Source organism: Chenopodium album, chromosome 15 (assembly GCF_948465745.1).
Source record: "Chenopodium album chromosome 15, dcCheAlbu1.1, whole genome shotgun sequence".
NCBI classification, from domain to species: Eukaryota; Viridiplantae; Streptophyta; class Magnoliopsida; order Caryophyllales; family Amaranthaceae; genus Chenopodium; species Chenopodium album.
The window spans coordinates 49025212-49046258 of NC_137848.1; positions in this window are offsets into that span (position 1 = coordinate 49025212).

Here is a 21047-nt window from a genome sequence, read left to right on the forward strand (position 1 = left end):
GTGGTGCTACTGGTTTTCACTATTTTGAGATCATCAATTCCAACATCACAACCTCAACTCCACTTGTTTTGGTCTTTTAGTATTGTTTCCTCTTAATTTTGCCCCCTTTTTTCCGTGTGCTACCTTCTGTTTTTTCCGCGTGCTATTGCTCTTCTTGCACTTTGTTTTTATTAGTCTCAAAAGACACTCTACCTGCATGCCAATACTAGGAATGTCAATGAGGCGAGGCTGCCAGCCAAATGAAGCTGAATCTTAGCCTGTTTGAGACATACATGATTATCGATTTAATTAATTGTTTGACTTTGATTCATTTAGTTTTTTCTATTGTTCATCAAATCAAGGTTCCATTTGACAGTAGGGTTTGAAGTAGCGGTTAGCGTTTTAATCAAGTCAAAACACTACTTAAAAAAAATAAGTGTTTGGCAAGGTAATGGTTCGAGTAGCAATTAGTTGTAGAGGACCTAGAGGTAGTATTTTGATAGCTTTTGTCAAACATTAAAAAGATTGTCGTTTAAAAAATATCTAGTAGCGGTTGTAAAATTTTGGTTGCTATATTAAATAATACGAAGTATATGTATAGTTTAATTATGAACTGTTACTTTTACCAAACACTCATACTATAATATCTAACGTTACTTTGACAGCTAACATCTACCCGTTACTAATTGACAACTAACATTGTCCGCTACTAATTGACAACTACTCGTTACCTAGATAACTACTCGCTACTCAGTCGCTAAAAGCTACCCTTTATTACTAGTTTTGCTAAACAAGGCCTTTGTTCAAAGGTAGCTCATTTAAAATGAGGGTGTTTATGTTTTGTAAAAAGACACGACTAATCCATGATCAACTCTATCCTACACCTCAAATTGTTTGTAATTGTTTTACAAACATTCATTTTGATAATAGCAATCACTAATTGTTCACTTTTTCTTTTCTTTATTTTTTTTCCACTGGTCCGTATATAATTCATATTAATTTAATAATGATATCTTTAGTTGTGTAAATAAATTACAAATGGTGGATAAAAAATGCTAAATTGGGTATGAGCAAGAGACACGGGAAAGCAAGATAATTACATGCATACTACGTATATACAATGAAAGCAGGATTAGGAGTTGCAGGACTAATTATATGCGTAGAACATATGTTCCAAAATTAAATGCTTCTATTAAGAAAATAGGATATCCTCCGTAATACAAGAACTGCAACCAGTTTTTCTCCCCTTAGTTGGGCTTAAGCAGGCCCCACAGAATTACAACCAGTGTCTCATCTAATAATCTTATGATTTCTGGCCATCGTCATAACAAATGCTTCTGAGTAATTTCTCCGTCCCTAATTTTTTGCTTTATTTGACTTTTGGCTCTAACAAGCATTTTAAAACGATTATATCTCCATTTTTATATGATCTATAAGTGTATAGATTATATTATCACTTATTAAAAGTATTTCAAATTTTTGCAATGGGATAAAAATTTAGGGGCAGAGGGAGTACTATTTAAAATAATTACAACACTAACTAATACGGAGTATGGAGTAAAGTTTACCTTAAAAAAAAATGTTGTGCATTAGCAAATGTGTTAAATTTTGTTTTTATCAAAAGGATCTTGTTAACAAACGCCCTCGGGGCGTTGGATAAACATTTAAAATATTACCTAAAGTGTATTAATTTGGGAAAGCATGACAAAATCACGCGTCAATCAGTGTAATTAATGTTAATTTTTAATTTAATCCTTCTACTTTTAGCTAGCTTATCCAACGCCCCCGGAACGTTCGTTAGCTTTTGCCTTATCAAAAATAGTTTAGGCTAAAAAAAATATGGGAGTATCAAATAAAATGTTATTGCCTGTAAAAAAAAATGTTATTGGATTGACTTTATTACATGTATTAATAAAACAAAATTTATACTATTTTGGTTTTCATATACTCCCTCCGTGTTTTAATAAGTGTTATACTTTATCCGGCAATTAATTTTAGGTAATTTAATTGACTTAAATAAAATAAGAGGTGAATAGGATAGTTGAAGTATAAAAAAAAATTATACTAAAAGAAAAATAATAGGATTAACAATTTATTGAAAAATAATGAATGTGAGAGGAAAAAAATAAAAATAAAAAGAAAAAATGGAAATAAATAATTCTACCTTTGCGTGGTCTGAAAAAAACAATCCCACCTTTTGATTATTACGAGGCAATCCCACCTTGGTATGTGATTTTCTTTTAATAGACCTTTTGACCTACAACCTGTTAAACAAGTTAAATTTTTTTTTTTTTTAGTTTTTTAAAGCCACATGTCACTCATTAATTGGTCAAAATACTAAAAGTTAAACTAAAAAAAAAACAGGCAAAACAAAATTTAAAAAAAAAAGAAAAAAAACACCGGCCACTAGCCACCCCCAGCCACCGTGAAACTCCTTACCCATACCCTAGGCCCACCTAAAACCCGCCGACCGCCACTCTGAACCTCCTAAAACGCCGGCCGAATCTCCCAATGCCATAAGCCACCCCCGAAATCACATCCACCACCCTGAAAACACCACCCTGCCGCCGAAAACCTCCATCCCAGCCCCGAAAACCTCCATCCCATCCCCTATAACAGTCGAAGACCACCAAAAACGCCCGCCCGTAACCCCATGACCCAAATCTCACCCTCGAAACCACCACAGCCACCACCGAAATCACCCCGACCCAAACCTCACCCCTAAACCACCGTCGAAATCACCCCCTGAACCAAATCCCACCCCGAAACCTCTATAACCTCACTCAACCGCCGATAACCCACGTCGAAAACCTCCATAACCACCACAGCCATCAACGCCGAAAACTCCATCCAATCTCCTTAACTACCCCGAAAATCCCTATCTCAGCCCCGAAAACCCCCCTTAAACACAACCTTAATGCTGGCCGGCCGATTTCGAAGGTTAAGGAGGGTGGTCGGCCGATTTTTGGTGGTGGTTGAGGAAGGGGCTAGGGTTTGGGGGTTGGTGGCTGTGGCTGGTGGCTGTTTTTTTTTTTTTTGGTTTTATTTTATTTTGTTTTGTATTATTATTATTATTATTATTTGCTTTAAATATAATTATAAAAAATGAAATGAACCTATAAAAATTTGACACATGGCATATAATCTACAATAATAGGTCACCAACAAGTCAAGGTTCATTAAAAGAAAATGACATACCAAGGTGGGATTGTCTCATAATAATCAAAAGGTGGAATTATTTTTGTCAGATCACGCAAAGGTGGGATTATTTATTTCCATTTTTCCAAATAAAAAAGTAATAGTGGGTTTGGGTGGGAACCATGAAAGAAGAAATATGTAATATTAAAATGTAGATTTTTACCAAAAAATAAAGTATAACACTTATTAAAATATGGCCGTATTTAGTAAGTGTAACACTTATTAAAACACGGAGGGAGTAATCAAATAAAATTATAAATGTTTAATATTGTGCTTTAGTGAGTGACTGGGAGCTGGTGAGGGATCGGATAGCTCAAGTGGTTAGAACTTTCCTCTCGATTCTAGGAAATATTGGGATCGATTCTGTAATTCTGTGAAAAAGACCAGAAATAATTTATACAATGAAAATTGAATCAAATAACAATTGTAATTCTGTAAAACTATGATCGCGAGTGAGAATTGACATTGATGAATACCCTCGTCTCTTGATTCGTTGTCCTCTACATCCTTCTTCTATAAGGGGGCTTTGCGATCTTTGGTAGTTTTTGAACTGAACATAAACTAATTTAATTAATTATAGTCGTTGATCTGACAACCATTCAAATTTATTACTTAGGGTCTGTTCACTTCAGTTCAGTTTCAATCACTTCAGTTCCTAATTTCCTTCTCTCATAAAATATTCATTTCAGCTCAGTTCAGCTTCAATCAGTTCAATTCAGTTTCAATCAGTTCACTTTAGCTCAGTTCAATAAATGTGAACAGGCCCTTAACCCGTGTTTTACATCTTTGAAGGTAATAAGGAAAATGACTATGTAAAACCTCAACCCTCATAGTTTATTTTGATCTAGTATACTCCGTAATATATTACATGAATCAAATCTGCACATAGCTTAAGGATTATAATACAGCATATCGTGAATAATATCAAAATCAGTAATTTTGATTTTATTTATTTATTCATTTCAAATGGAAAAACTAATTTAAGCAGACTTTAAGAATATGGTGACCTACTTCTTAAACATATCACCGTGATTCCATGATCACTGTGATATCATGATCCTCAATCATTAAAAATCATCTCAATTATATATTGTTGTCAAAGGATCAAGATATTAGTAACATGCATTGGAAACTGGTAGGTAACAACTACTCATGGAATTAGAAAATAAATATGCATTTCACTATAAAAAAAAATATAAGAATAAGATAGATGTAATATAAACTTCTGGCAAAATTGCATGTTTGGAGGTTCGACCGTTCGAGATATGCATGTTTGGTGGTTCGACCGTTTTTGTAAATGATTTAGAGAATTAGATTTGATTATAAAACCAAATCTCTTTGTTATATTTCTCCTGAATTATGCCATAATTTTTTGAAATACTTTATTTCAAGCTAGTTTTGTCCCCGTGCAATGTTTGGGTTATTTTTTGAATTTCAAGATAAATTTTTTAATCTATATATCAAATTTTAAAATATATCATTGATATAAAATTAGTTAGGAATTGATGTGCTTTTGTGACAATTTCTTATCTAACAGACATGTAATGACTAATAATAATGTTGGTAGAAATAGAATTCTAACCTAACTTTTTTATCTTATGAAGTCTATTTAAATCTATCCAACGTGGCGCGACACTTGACGAAAAGTTGGAACGCCAAGTGACACTGCCTCGTGACCTGGCTAAAAGTTTAGTTTTATATATTAGTTATATGATATGATATAACAAATTTTTTCATGGTACAAATACTTCGATTTAAATTAAATTAGTTATCAACAATTTGCCATGATTCTCATATTTTCTCTTTGTTTGTTTAATTTGGAATCTTCAATTTGAGGAGAAATAAACTTTAATAATGTGAAAATCTTGAATAAACATGAGGATGATTTTTTCTTGTGAGATATTGTAATACTTGTAAAGAATAGTTTCAATATATCAAGTTATGCATATTTTTAATGTGCACTCCGTAATTGAATATATTGATGTTTAAATATCTACATACATATTGAATATGGTGTAAAAAGACAAATGTCCCCCCCCCCCCCCCCCCAAAAAAAAAAAAAAAAAGAAAGAAAATAGATGAAGTACTCTTTCCACTCCTAAATATAGTTCTCATTTGACTTTTCACAGTCTCTAAGACGTGTTTTAAAACGTCTAAATCTCTATTTTCATACGTCTAAAAATTATAAAAATTTGGTATTAATAAATTATACAATATGATCATATAATCTCTTATAAATTAACGGAAATTTATGAACAAAGTTTTTAATATGAGACCCAAATAAGTCAAATGAGAACTATATTTTTAGGGACGGATGTAGTATTATTATGGAGGACGGCACAACTACACAAGATATGAAGAGAAAGTATGATTAATTTTTGTCAAATGATTTGGTTAGCAAGTAACATTTGAGAAGTGCGTATCTTGAGAGCAATTATAGGACTCTGTCCCTTAGTACGGCTCATTAGAAGTAATTCATTCCGAGTACATAACATGACCACATTCATCTATAACAATTTATACCAACTTTCCCCCCTTGTGCGAAAACTGATTAACCAAGAAAGCCAATACTTATTTATTTGCAATTATATGCTTCAATTATATGAGTAATATTGTATTAAGTCAATATCATTTAATGCAATCCAATCTAATCTGAATTATGGAAATTAAACTTTCTTTTAAGCAACTACCAATGTAAACACATTCTATAATGATCTCAAAATAACAATTGTCATGTACGTTGATTGATTCTCCGTATACGTACATCTCTACATACATAGTACTGCGTATTATTTGAAAACACAAACTCAAATATAAATATGTCATGCATTTCTATTAATATCTCTTATTTTTTAAGCTTTATGATTTAAAATAATGATAATTCCATATGAATAATTGTTCATTTTGCTTTCTTGCCTTTCTTCTTTTGTTTTATCTCTTGTATTTATGTCATATTGTTGATTTCCTTGTACAATAAGTGTAAACGCATTGTCAAGAAGATTTTTGAGTAAAAATAATATAAGTACTTATATGATGGATGTGATCAACAAGAGTTGGCTCAAGTGGTAAGCATCGAGTTCCAGCCTCACCGAATACAAAAAACACTTGTTGGAAGACTCACGCACCATAAACCAAGGTGTGCAACCCAGATTGAGTTCGGATGTAGTCAGAGCTAAGCTCCGGAGAACCGGTGGGGAAACTCAAAAAAAAATATGATGGATGTGGCACAATCTCAAACTACATAGATTGTGATACAAAGAGCTTGACTATGTATAGACTATAAAACAATGTGAAAACTTAGTTCATACATAGCCAATTTATTGGACATACTAAGGCCATAAAGGAGTTCACAATTCAAAAATTAAAGAATAAAGCATTGACTTTAATTCTATTTCTACCCAATTGATCATCTGTTTCTAGTATGCTTTTGCCGTACCTATAAAGCTATTACTCATTTGTAACACCTACCATTGATTAATTAATTCTTGATTGTCTTTTGTTTGGTTTATAAAATTCATTATTGTGTTCTATTCTACTAATCACTCACGAAAAAAATCACTATTCATTCATATACGTACACGTATACAATATATATGCATGTGGAGAAAGTTTTTCTTTTTCCATTAAAGCATCTAATAATAATGTTGGTAACCTAAAGAGACTTTTAAACCATACTAATCTCGTTCCGTAAGTTGATAAGGCAGGTTAATTAGTTCCCAACACGGGGAAAGCCGGAAAGGTCTGTCCACCAATTCTAGTACTCCAATATTGTTGTGTTCTATAAGGACTTGTGTTCGAGACTTACAATTTTTTTTTTTGGTGTTTAGAGAGCCACAAGAGCGAGGGTGAGAATAGATATTAGAATCTCCTAGAACCGGAAAGGAAGCTCTAACTACTTGAGCTATCCCTCACTCTCGAGACTTACAAATATTGACTCGAGGTATGGTTAGTTGAAATGAATGATCGATGTACAATGTATGTGCTTGTGTACAAATAACAAAGTTAAAACTCGTTGGCCACCCCTTTCTTACTAGTAGTAGTAGATTAATATAATAGGGTTAATTTTAGCCAGTATGTAGTAGCATGGGTAGAAATTTCATTATCATTGCATCCTCGATCTTGTCGATAGTCATATATGATACAAATGAAGTTGCAAGGAAACTTCTCAGCAAAATGACAGAACTAATAAGACTAATCTTGTCTTGTTTACTTGTTTTTAAATTTGAGATGAGATCGTAACATTGCAACCTCTCTTCTTTCTTTATTTCATTTATGTACTTATTATGAATCTCTAAATGAGTTCATAGGTTCATCCTAAATCAAAGTGTTAATTTAACCCTCCCACATAATGATCATCCTCGACAACAATTTAGATGGTATATATGTCATGTAATTTTATATATAGTTTTTTTTTTTTTTTTTTTTTAAACATATGCTTAATTAACGGAATTACAAAGAAATAATCAGTAAACCACTAGATATACTTTGTGCTCTTATATACCAAGAATACAATATATTCACTAGGAAACAATCTTGGTTGCTTAAATAATCCTTTGATATGTTAAAAAAAAAAAAAAAAAAAAAAAAAAAAAAAAAAAAAAAAAACCTTAGGGTCTGTTCTCTTCAGCTTATTTTCATTTTTCATTTCAGTTCTTATCTTAATTTCCTTCTCTCATAAAATATTCAGTTCAGTTTGTTAACTTAGATAGAACACACAAGAGGGGGGGTGAATTGTGTAGGAACTAGAGTTCCCAAAATTTGCGGAAATTAAAAACATAGAACGAAATAAAGAGATGCAAAGAAATTTTTGCGTGGAAACTCCTTGTGCCCAACAAGGAGAAAACCACGACCACTTGGGATTTTCGAACACGACTTCACTAAATAGGGCAACTACTCCGTTACAACCTATAAGGAACTCGACAAAACTTAAGTTCCAATTAGAACCTAAGCCAACCCCAAATGCTCACTCTAGCTTCTACTCTGAAGCCTACACTCAAGACTTAACTCTAAGTCTTTACAAGGATCACTCAACCCTTTCCCAAATTACAACTCAGTAATTTGAACTCTACGTGTTTAGTTATCTTACAATAGTTGGAACATAGAAATACTCTCACTGACACAAATATATTTTTTACTCAAATGTTGTACGATTGTCAGGATGCATTAAAACTGAAACTCAACTCCTTTTTATACTGTTTCATCAACCCAACTAACTTCCCCACATTCTCCACTACTTGAGGTGGTGTTCCTAAACTTTAGGAACTAACTCAAGCAATGTAGAGAAGTCAGGAAAGTCATTCAATATAGAACGTGGGATGAGGTTTGAATAAATCCTTTCCTTGGAGAGTAATTTAAGGAATCAGTTAAAATCTTTTTACAGAAGATATTTATTTTGTTAAAAAAATAATAAAGAAATATCTTTTTATAATTTTTAACAAAAACCAAAAATAAGATAAAAACCAATTTTATAAAACTGATCGATCGTTTCAATTTTAATTCCAATTAACTCTCGTATTCCTTTTGTTCCAACCAATCATAAAATAACAAACATTTACATAAAGCCTAAAAATAATAACTCATACTTTTTAGTCTTCATGTAATACTCGTTGCTTTTATGATATTCCAATTGGACCTTTGATAACTCTATCTTGCCAAATAGAACATCCAAGCATAAAACCTTCTTTGCCTTCTTCACTTCAAATTGTTGTGTATGCCATATGTAGATTAAGGACTTCTCTTAGTTCCAACCCCGGAACTTTGTTCTTAATAAGAACCTGCCTAAATAACCTGCACATTTAATATACTTTTATCAAATCGAGTTTTCTTGTCATCACCAAAACTAATCGAGGTCAACAATATTCCCCCTTTTTGGTGATGACAAACCTTGCAAACTTATTTAAATAAAGAGACAAAATTATCATGAAGAAAAGCAAATACAAGCGTCTAATAATTTAATTAAAGCGTCTAATAATTTAATTAATATTATTAATAACTAGTTTATATAATAATGTAAAGTAGTAAGTACTACCTGATGACTGCTTTGGAAGAAACATGGTATGGTATGAGACTTTGTAGGAACTCGAATGACTTATATTCACTGTTTGCATTACTTTCCCCCTTTTGGCATCAACAAAAACAATAGTAATAGCACAATAATCCACACATAGCACCCCTTGTCGAGTTTATATATATATAAACAAAGGGTATAAATAGAGCTATGTATCAAGTCAACTCACAACCATACAAAACTTTCCAAGGCAATCACACATATGCTAATCAAAAGTATTTATTATCAATAAGCGAAAGTTCCATGTAGCACATATTACCAAAAAAAATTGCATAGCCAGTACTACAGACCCAAATAAAGCAAAATAAAGATAGTGTTATAGCTGAAATCTAAGAAAGCAAAAGATTAAAGAGTAGAAAATGTAGCAGACTAGTCATCAATTTCAGGAACATCTTCAAAAGCAACCTCCTCCAGGCGATGAAGAACTGGTCTTGTGCCTGAGTAACTGACTTTCTATGAGCTTTGGTTACAAGTTGAAGACGGTGTACTGACCCTTTTAAGGAACCTACAGTAGCTTGAAGTGACATGATCTTGTTGTAAATTTGATTTTGTTTAGATATCACCTGCTTCAGCATGTCAACCACAGTGTGTAACTTAGGATCACCACTAAAAGGTCCTGTGGTACTCATTGTACCAAACCCAGATGTTCCAAAAGAGGTTGGAACACCAAAACCCGAGCTGCAACCAGTAGTGCCAAAAGTATGTGTGTTCCTTGTAGGAACATGTGGAATGACAGGAAAATTTAAAATCCCCTGTTTTGGTTTATCCTGCTCCACCATAGGCTCAAGTTTTTCTAGGTCACTTTCACTGTCCTCACTCTCTTCACTTTCGTCACTAGCCTCACTTTTCTCACTGCCCTCATCACTTACCTCAACAAAGGTGGGAGGTTTTATAAGTTTAGGTAGGCTAGCCACCCTCATGCTCCTTCTCCTTATCACACCAGTTTGGTTTGGTTTAACAACAACCTTTTTCTGCCTTTTTGTTTTGGATGAACTATCTTTTTTCTCACTTTCCCTTTCTCCCTCTTTTTTCTTTTGTCCAATCTCAGGTGGAATAAAACAAGTTTTTCCATCCACCACAGTCAAGCCAAGAGCAGTTAAAGAGTTATATTGAAGAATGGTCTTAGCTTGCATGCCAAGTGAATCAAACACACTCAAATCCACACCGAAACTTTCAAACAAAGTGGTGAGCAAAGGACCATAACCAACAATATACTTAGGAATACAATGATGAAGATGTTGGATCATAATCGATGGAAAATTAATGTTCAAATTATTGCCTAAACAATAAATTAGAGCACAATCTAGCAAACCCGCCTCATATCTCTTTTGTGGTCGAGGAATTACTCCCTTTCTAACAATGCTAAATAATAATTTCACCAAAGATGATGAGAAATTATTTTGAGACACCACTGTCATAGTAGAATCACAAGTACTACCCCCAACATACTTCACTATTTGTTCATGAGTAATATCACCAATTTGCACAGTATGTTTGTGCTTAAAATAGTCACAATAACCAACATTAGGAACACTAAACAATTTTGCTAGATATTGTGCATCAAAAGACAGAGAAGTACCATTCACCTTACTTGTACAAACACCATTCACACACCCAAAATTAAGCACAAATTCATTGACGGCACCCGGAATTAAGGGTTTCTTTGCATGAAAATTTAATAATTGAACCCAACCTTGAAACTCTAGTATATCAAGTAATTCTGAAAACTTACAAGATTGACACCATTCCAAGTTTAAAGCAAAACCCCGAGTAGGACGATCGGCTTTGAGTGTGAGTGCTTTTAAACGCTCCTTAGCTTCCCCCTTAGATGGACCACCATCTATCTTTCGTCTCTTAGTTGTGCGGTTAGTGGAATTTGGGGAAAAACTAGGTTCGATCAATTGAGGTTTTGAATTTTCCAATGTATTTGCCGGTTTTGATACGGGATTGGTTGTTTGTGTAGGGGAGTACGGAGATGCATCCATCGGAGTTGGTGAGTCCGTAGATGGTGAAGAGGTACGGGGTCTTTTCTTTGATTGGTGAGGTAGTGGGGTGTTGTTACTTGTTTTTGCCATTGAAGGGTGTTGGTGTGTTTTTACAGAGGAGAGATAAAAAGAAAGGGGTAAAAGGTGTTGGGGAAGAAGAAAGGTTATGTGGCCAAGGTAATATGTAAAAGAATTTGAGTGGAATAAGGTCATAAGAATGCCTTAGACTCATAATATAGTCTGACAAAAATTTCTAACTCTTCGATTTTTTTTTTTTTTTTTTTTTTTGAAATTTGAATAAGATTAAAAGATGGAACACAAAAAAATAAAATAAAAGATAAGTTTTAGAAGAGGTCTTTGGCTATGTTTACGGAAGAAAATGTTTAGGGGGATAAAAATAAATCTTTTTGTAAATAATAGAGAAAAATAAAAAATTAAAAATTAGAAAATAAAATATGAGTGAAAAAAATTAAATAAATAAAAAGATACATGCTACATAACACAACAGGAACTTTAACAAGTCAACATGATTATTTTTCTAATTTATACGATCAATTTGCACACATAGCAATTAACAAGTACTCATCCTATATGATGATCATTTACCGGATACAACTCTAAATATGCTTTTCCACAATAATTTTATGCTGGATTTTTCATGACACATACTAGTTATTTGAGTCGTACCTGATTAGGAGATTTGCGTGCAATTCAGTGAATTTTTATCATACCAAGTTTCAATCTCATCTTTTCATGCTTCTCCCTGCTTAAAGGTTTAGTCAAAATATCTGCAATTTGATTATCAGTTGGGCAGAAATCTAATTTAATTAAACCTTTTTCAACGCTGTCCTTTAAAAAGTGATGACGAATTTGAATATGCTTTACTCTAGAATGATGCACCGGATCTTTAGAGATGCAAATAGCACTAGTATTATCACAATAAATAGGAACACATTCTAGAATAATACCAAAATCTCTTAACTGTTGTTTTATCCAAAGTATTTGGGAGCAGCAAGAGGCCGCAGCTACATATTCTGCTTCTGCAGTGGATAAAGCAACAGTATTTTGTTTCTTGGAACCCCAAGAAACCAAACATGGACCAAGAAATTGAACCATACCTGATGTACTCTTGCGGTTTACCAAGTCTCCAGCATAGTCTGCATCTGCATATCCTCTTAAGTTGAACGTATCACTCTTAGGATAGAATAGACATAGATCGTATGTTCCATTTAGGTACCTCAGAATCCTTTTTACAGCAGTCATATGAGATTCCTTGGGATTTGATTGGAACCTAGCACATAGACCCACACTATAAGAAATATCTGGTCTACTTGCCGTTAGATATAATAGTGAGCCAATCATCCCACGGTACTTGGTTTGATTTACACTTTTTCCTTTGGGATCTTCATCTAGACGTGTAGCTGTTCCCATTGGAGTGTGATTTGTCTTTGAATTGTTGAGCTCATACTTCTTTAATAACTCCTTGATGTACTTTTGTTGGTGAATCATTATTCCTCTGTCAGTTTTCTTGATTTGTAGTCCAAGGAAAAAATTTAGTTCCCCCATCATACTCATTTCAAATTCACCACTCATTAGCTCAGCAAAATATTTACACAAAGACTGGTTAGTTGCACCAAATATAATGTCATCTACATAAATTTGTACAACTAAAAGATGAGTTCCTTTTGATTTCAAAAATAAAGTTTTATCAACATTTCCTCTTTTAAAATCATTTTGTAAAAGAAACTTTGAAAGTCTTTCGTACCATGCCCTAGGTGCTTGCTTTAGCCCGTATAGAGCTTTGTCAAGCTTAAAGACATGATTAGGAGAGTTTGGATTTTCAAAACCCGGGGGTTGTTCCACATAGACTTTTTCTTGAAGATAGCCATTTAAAAAAGAACATTTAACGTCCATTTGATATAATTTAAAACCCATGAAAGCAGCAAAAGCAATTAAAATTCGAATAGCTTCTAATCTAGAAACGAGAGCAAAAGTCTCCTCAAAATCAATACCTTCTTGTTGGTTGTATCCTTTGACAACCAATCGAACCTTATTTCTTGTAATGTTTCCATGCTCATCTAATTTGTTTCGAAATACCCACTTTAGTCCAATGACCTTATGGTTCTTCGGTTTAGGTTCAAGGTGCCATACCTTGTTCCTTTCAAATTCATTTAGCTCTTCTTGCATGGCGTTGATCCAATCTGCATCACCTAAGGCTTCGGTATGATTTTTTGGTTCTATAGTAGATAAGTAGGCATAAAAGGCACAAAAATTTCAGAGTTGGGATCTTGTTTGGGTTCCTTTGCCAAGGTCACTTATGATTTTATCAATTGGATGTGATCTTTGGTGTTTCCAAGGTTTAGGTTGGAAATTTTGCAAAGTTACTCGATTGGATCCTTCAACTTTTGTTTCTGCAGCTTCTGTTGCTACTTCATCCACAACCTGTTCCAAATCTTCATCATGTGTTCCATTGTCTTTTGGAACAGGTGTTTTTTCTTGCTCATGTTGCGGTTCTGCTACAATTTTGACCAGCTGCTTTATTGGTAAAGGGACTTCTTCTTCATCCTGGTCAGTGGAACGGATCAGACCAATTTCGAAGTCTCCTTGTTCCTGTTCAAGCTCATGTTCCTGTACACTAGATAAATAGTCAGTTTCATCAAAAGTAATATATACAGACTCCTCAACACACATTGTCCTTTTATTATAGACTCTGTAAGCTTTGTTATTCCTTGCATAACCAAGGAATACAGCTTCATCACTCCTTTCATCGAATTTCCCTATGTTTCTCTTACCATTGTTGTGCACGAAACACTTGCAACCAAAAGATCTGAAATGAGATATATTTGGTTTTCTACCCTTGAATAACTCATAGGGTGTCCTGTTAATTATTGGTCGGATCATGACTCTATTGATGATATAACATGCAGTATTTACTGCCTCGGCCCAAAAGTTCCTAGGAAGATTGCTAGCAATAAGCATGGTTCTAGCCATATCTTCTAAGGTTCTATTTTTCCTTTCTACCACTCCATTTTGCTGTGGAGTTCTTGTAGCCGAGAAATTATGATCCATTCCGTGTTCCCTGTAAAACTCATCAAATCTAGAGTTTTCAAACTCAGTGCCATGGTCAGAACGCATACTTATTAGTTGATAACCACTTGTCTTTTGCATTCTTTTAGCAAAAGCAGTAAATTCATCAAAAGTCTCATCTTTGCTAGAAAGAAATATTACCCATGTAAAACGAGAAAAGTCATCAACTATTACCAGAACATATCTTTTACCACTTCTACTCTGTACCCTCATTGGACCACATAAGTCCATGTGAATGAGTTCCAAAGGTTTAGTGGAACTTACCATTTTCTTCCTTTTAAATGAGGATCTTACTTGTTTCTCTCTCACACATGCATTGCAAACTTTTCCACTTAGAAACTTTATTGAGGGAAGCCTCGCAACAAGCTCTTATGTCCTAATCTTGTCGATGAGAGGAATACTAGCATGTCCAAGGCGTCTATGCCATAGAAGTGAGTCATCTTCAATGACACTGAGACAAGTTAGGTTGTTCCTAGGAACTGTGTTGAGATCCACAATGTATGTGTTCCCTTTACGAATTCCTTCCAAGATGACCTCCTCACTGTCATTGTTAAAAATTCTACAGGAGTTAGAAGTGAAACTTATAGAGTTGCCTTTATCACAAAATTGTGAGATGCTTAATAAGTTGTGCTTGAGGCCCTCGACTAAAAATACATTGTCAATTGCATGGGAACTTGACTTTCCTACTTTTCCAATTGCGATTATCTCGCCTTTCTTGTTGTCTCCAAAAGTCACCGTTCCTCCATTATAGGTCTCCAGTGAGAGAAATTTAGATTTGTCTCCTGTCATGTGTTTGGAACACCCACTGTCGAGGTACCAAGTGTTGTTCCCCCTCACTACGACCTGTAAGAAAACTAATTGTTAGTTTTAGGAACTCGGGTTTCCTCGAGTTCCTTTTCATCACCACTAGTTTTCTTAACCCACATCAATTTAATAGTATTTTCATTTTTGAGCATTTTCTTATTCCTTTTGGAACAAGCTTCTTTCAAATGACCTGTATTACCACAAAAGGAGCAGAGCTTGTTACTAGGTAAATCTACATATTTATTCTTCTTAGGGCTCTGCTTGGAAAAACCTAATCGTTCTCTTTTTCTAACTTGGGCATCAAGGATATATTTAGGAGTAATCTTAGGAACTTCCTTCTTGCTAGCATTAGCTAAAGCAAGTTCCTTTTCAAGTTTTTCCTTTTGTTCCTTAACGGTAACAAGATCATTATTCAGTTTCTCAAAATCAGAATTGAAAATACGCATATGTGTCTCAATAGAACTAACAGAATCTAGACTAGCATTAAACAATTTATATTGAGCAAGTTCTACCTTGAGAGTAATATTCTCATGCTTAGTACGTTCAAAAGACTCTTTTAGCAGAGTGTTCTGATCCAAAAGATCAAAGAACCTACTTTGAACGTCTGATCTAGTACTGTTCAGATAGGTGATGTGGTCTTTACTAATTTTGAGAGCTTTATCACTTTGTTCCTTTACTATGCTAAGCTTTTCTAAAATCATCCAATGTTTCTAACAGCAATTCAATTAATTTTTCCTTAGATAAAACGCGAAGGGTTTTGGAACATACCTCATTTGATGGAACATCTTTCTTTTCTTTGATTTTGGCCATTAAACACAGATTGGCCATCTCTTCATTTTGTGGCTCCTCATCATCTTCTGATTCTGAGTCACTACCCCAAGCTGCAATCATTGCCTTGCGATAGTCAGGTTTTCCAAAGGTTGATTTGTATCTTTCTTTTGTCTGCTCCTTTCCTTTGGCTTTTCCTTGATCAGTTTCCCAAAGAGGACACTCACGAATGAGGTGTTCTGAACTTCCACACTTGAAGCATCCGGGATCAAGTTTAGAATTGGATATTCTCTTGCTTGGATTTTTACCCTTTTGGTTTCCAGTTTTAAGATTTTTATAGAATCTCCTAAACTTTCTAACCATCATGGCAACTTCTTCTTCATTAGGTTCTGAATATTTTTGTTCCTCAACCCTAAGCACAAGTCCACGGTTTTTGGAACTCTCTGTGTTACTTGCTCCAAGGTGTAGCTCATGATTCATGAGAGATCCGGCCAGTTGCTCAATATTGAATTTTGTGAAATCCTTTGTTTCTTGTAACGCAGTAACCTTGGCTCTCCATCTCTCATCTTGTGGAAGGCTCCTTAAGATCTTTCGTACCTGTTCATCAATTGGTATAGTTCTTCCAAGAGAGACTAACTCATTAGTTATGTTAGTAAAGCGAGTAAACATTTCTTGAATAGATTCTTTTGGATTCATTTCAAATCGTTCATATTTAGACATCAAAAGATCTATTTTGGAACGCTTAACTTCGTTTGTTCCTTCGTATGTGACTTGTAACAAATCCCAAATTTGCTTTGCGTTCTTGCACCCCATGACTCTATTATGTTCATGAGGTCCAAGACCACAGTGGAGCAATTTTACAGCTCTAGCATTGACCTCCATTTTATCAAAATCATCTTTATCATACTCGGACATTGGTTTAGGGATTACCTCATTTTTGTCATTGGTAGTTGTTACCTCAAAGTTGCCCACTTCAATAACTCGCCACACTTGATAGTTTTGTGCTTTGATGAAGATTTCCATGCGGTTCTTCCAATAGGAAAAGAATTTGCCGTTGAACATTGGAGGTCTCTGAGTAGAGTAACCTTCTTCAAGTTTCTCGTGTGTGTTCATTTTGTTTGGATCACACAACTCAACAGGGTTGCCTGCTTTCTTTGAGTAACTAGCTCTGATACCACTTGTTAACTTAGATGGAACACACAAGAGGGGGGGTGAATTGTGTAGGAACTAGTGTTCCCAAATTTTGCGGAAATTAAAAACATAGAACGAAATAAAGAGATGCAAAGAAATTTTTACATGGAAACTCCTTGTGCCCAACAAGGAGAAAACCACGACCACTTGGGATTTTCGAACACGACTTCACTAAATAGGGCAACTACTCCGTTACAACCTATAAGGAACTCGACAAAACTTAAGTTCCAATTAGAACCTAAGCCAACCCCAAATGCTCACTCTAGCTTCTACTCTGAAGCCTACACTCAAGACTTAACTCTAAGTCTTTACAAGGATCACTCAACCCTTTCCCAAATTACAACTCAGTAATTTGAACTCTACGTGTTTAGTTATCTTACAATAGTTGGAACATAGAAATACTCTCACTGACACAAATATATTTTTTACTCAAATGTTGTACGATTGTCAGGATGCATTAAAACTGAAACTCAACTCCTTTTTATACTGTTTCATCAACCCAACTAACTTCCCCACATTCTCCACTACTTGAGGTGGTGTTCCTAAACTTTAGGAACTAACTCAAGCAATGTAGAGAAGTCAGGAAAGTCATTCAATATAGAACGTGGGATGAGGTTTGAATAAATCCTTTCCTTGGAGAGTAATTTAAGGAATCAGTTAAAATCTTTTTACAGAAGATATTTATTTTGTTAAAAAAATAATAAAGAAATATCTTTTTATAATTTTTAACAAAAACCAAAAATAAGATAAAAACCAATTTTATAAAACTGATCGATCGTTTCAATTTTAATTCCAATTAACTCTCGTATTCCTTTTGTTCCAACCAATCATAAAATAACAAACATTTACATAAAGCCTAAAAATAATAACTCATACTTTTTAGTCTTCATGTAATACTCGTTGCTTTTATGATATTCCAATTGGACCTTTGATAACTCTATCTTGCCAAATAGAACATCCAAGCATAAAACCTTCTTTGCCTTCTTCACTTCAAATTGTTGTGTATGCCATATGTAGATTAAGGACTTCTCTTAGTTCCAACCCCGGAACTTTGTTCTTAATAAGAACCTGCCTAAATAACCTGCACATTTAATATACTTTTATCAAATCGAGTTTGCTTGTCATCACCAAAACTAATCGAGGTCAACACAGTTCATCTTCGATAAGTTCAGTTCAGCTCAACTCAGTTCAGTTAATGAGAACAAGCCCTTAGTCTGAAGTCAATAGTCATCAAGATTGCTATGCAGAACACTCAGATCTTATGTGCTCTTATGCTTGACACCAAGGGACCTGAAATTCGTATTGGATTTCTGAAGAATGGGAAGCCCATCCAACTGACAGAGGGACAGGAAATCCCTGTTTCCACTGATTACACCAGCAAGGGAGACACAGAGATGATTTGTATGAGCTATAAAAAGTTGGCTGTGGATCTAAAACCAGGAAACATCATCTTGTGTGCCGTAAGTAAGGTATGAAAAAGTCTCCTCTTTTGCCTGTTCCAATTCCTGGAATTCTACGGAATGCAACAGTATAGTTCACTTTCTAACATCTGCTGCTGATTCTTCCTAAGAACCTATTTTATATAAGACAATATATATCTCTCTCTCTGTCTGTACTTGGAGTTCTAGCTTTCTTTCATATTAGGCTCTTCAGCATGAAAGCCTTTCGCCTAAGAGTTAGTTAAGAGTTTTGGCTTGTAGGGCAATAAGACTTTTTCTAAGTTTGGTAGTAAGGTGAAGCAAGGTCAGGAACAACGAATCTCTTTTTTTTATGATATCTATTTGGATTTGGGAGTAGGGGAAAAGGGGAAGGAGAGTTATTGCACCAAGGTGTTAACATGACAAGGGGCAAACTCGAAATTATGAAATTGATACGATGGAAGAGGATTTTTTTTTTTTTTTTTTTTACATCAGCATAATAAACTTATAATAAAAATTACAAACTATGGAGTAGGTTCGATAAAATACCCAAAGAAGCTTTACTAGCTCCAACGGTACAACTATTACATATAAAATTACAGAACATCATCCTTGCAAGAAACAGTCGGCTTGAAAAACCAAGAATTTGCCTTCGAACATGCCTCAGGAGATACCCAATATTACCATTGTTATATTTGCATCCCATATACCGTTGATCTTGGGGAATGGACGAAGCATAGAACACACAGCTGATGGTTGTTAACAATAACAAAAGCTCAAAAAGACACCAATAGTCCTTCACATATTAGGCAACAGGGGTATGACAACAGATGCATGACCCAGGCTTGGCAACACACTCAGGCCCTTAATTGTGGGTACCTTAAGCTTCTTCTCTCAGAAAAAGACCATTACCATACTAAAAACTCCCAAAAGAAACTTAATTAAGGGAGCCCCCATGTTGGAGAGCATGGCTAAGATAAAGGTTTTTCAAAACAATAAATTGAAAATCCATTGCTAAGCTGAAATAAAGGTTACCAAGGGATAAACTTTGAAAACTCTCTTGACCGTAGAGATCAAAAGAGATAACAACATACAAACAACAAGCCAAGACCAATACTAATTAGAACCTAGATAAACCACAAAAAATGGCAGTCCCCACAAATACCCGAACCCGAGCACCAAGACACTGTAAGAGGAGGTTAACACATCCCCTTAGCTCCCCTAGCTAAAACCATGTTACACCACATGATAAAACCCAACTAGCCCCAAATAAAAACAACAACAAGAGCATCGAAGAACAATCGACTTATTAAATTTTCGACACATAACCAAAACGGCAAGGAAACCACAAATCGTACTAAAACACAAACCTAACTCCACTAAACTGAAAATAAACAAACTAAACACAAAGGAGCTTAACATGGAGGAAGGCTGAAAAGGAGAAGTACTAAAATTCCAAACAAGAAACCCTAACTAAGTCTTTACCTTTACCGTGTACTTCAATTAACCTGAAACCACACACGGTGGCGACAAAGTTAGCTTTGAAATTAAAGCCCCAAATAAGTGACAACCAAATCCCAATTCAAACAAGAAACCCTAACCTTTACCTTTACAGGTGAAGTTGTCAACGGCGGCGGTTGGGAAAGCTTTGAAAGAGGACCCCGAAGGTGAAGAAACCCACGAACCTCCTTTGCGATGGAGAACACCGGCGAGAAAAGCGGCTGACTAAAGTGCCACGTTTGAAAAACTCGTCACTATCGGGAACACCAGGAACCTTACTCTAGTCCTTGGATCTTTAAGGATGCTCGCCGGCGACCTAGATGAGCAGCGTTGCTCTGACCGCCAGCGACAGGGGAAAACAGAGGAGGAGGGGTTTGTTTTTAAAGAGAAGAAGGAGGTTTTAATTGTTTAGAGAGAGAAAAGAATAAAAGTTAAATGTGACAATGGAAGAAGTTGTGGATCAACAAATTGTCACAAACTTAACGAGTAAAACATGCAACTCGGTACCCTAATTTATGGTTATTATCTTAGTTAATTGACATGCTATGAACTCTAAATTAAAATGGAATGTGTCATGTGACACCTTTTTTTTTTTCATTCCAAATCAAAAAAAAAAAGGATATTCTAACATATAACTTTTAATTTCTATCATTATATGCCCAATCCCCAAGTCAAGTCATACTTTATATTCTTGTTTGGAAACAAAATATTACTACAAAGTATATAGTAAATGACTTTGTGAAATGTGATTAACAAGTTTAATTACTAAAAGATTGAGTTATAATTTGTATATTAATGAAATTCCATGTAATGACCTAAGATATTGCTCGAACCCAGAATACTAGTTATTCATAAATAAGTACCAAATAGTAGGAATTAAGTTCTTATTATCATGAGTGTACTTTGCAAAACACCCTTCTATTTATTACTCCTATTACTATTATTGTTGTTGTTGTTATAGCAATATGTAAGCATCCACAACCACAATGTGTAGGTCTATCAAAAAAAAAAAAAAAAAAAAAAAACACCACTAATTATAATAGTAATAGT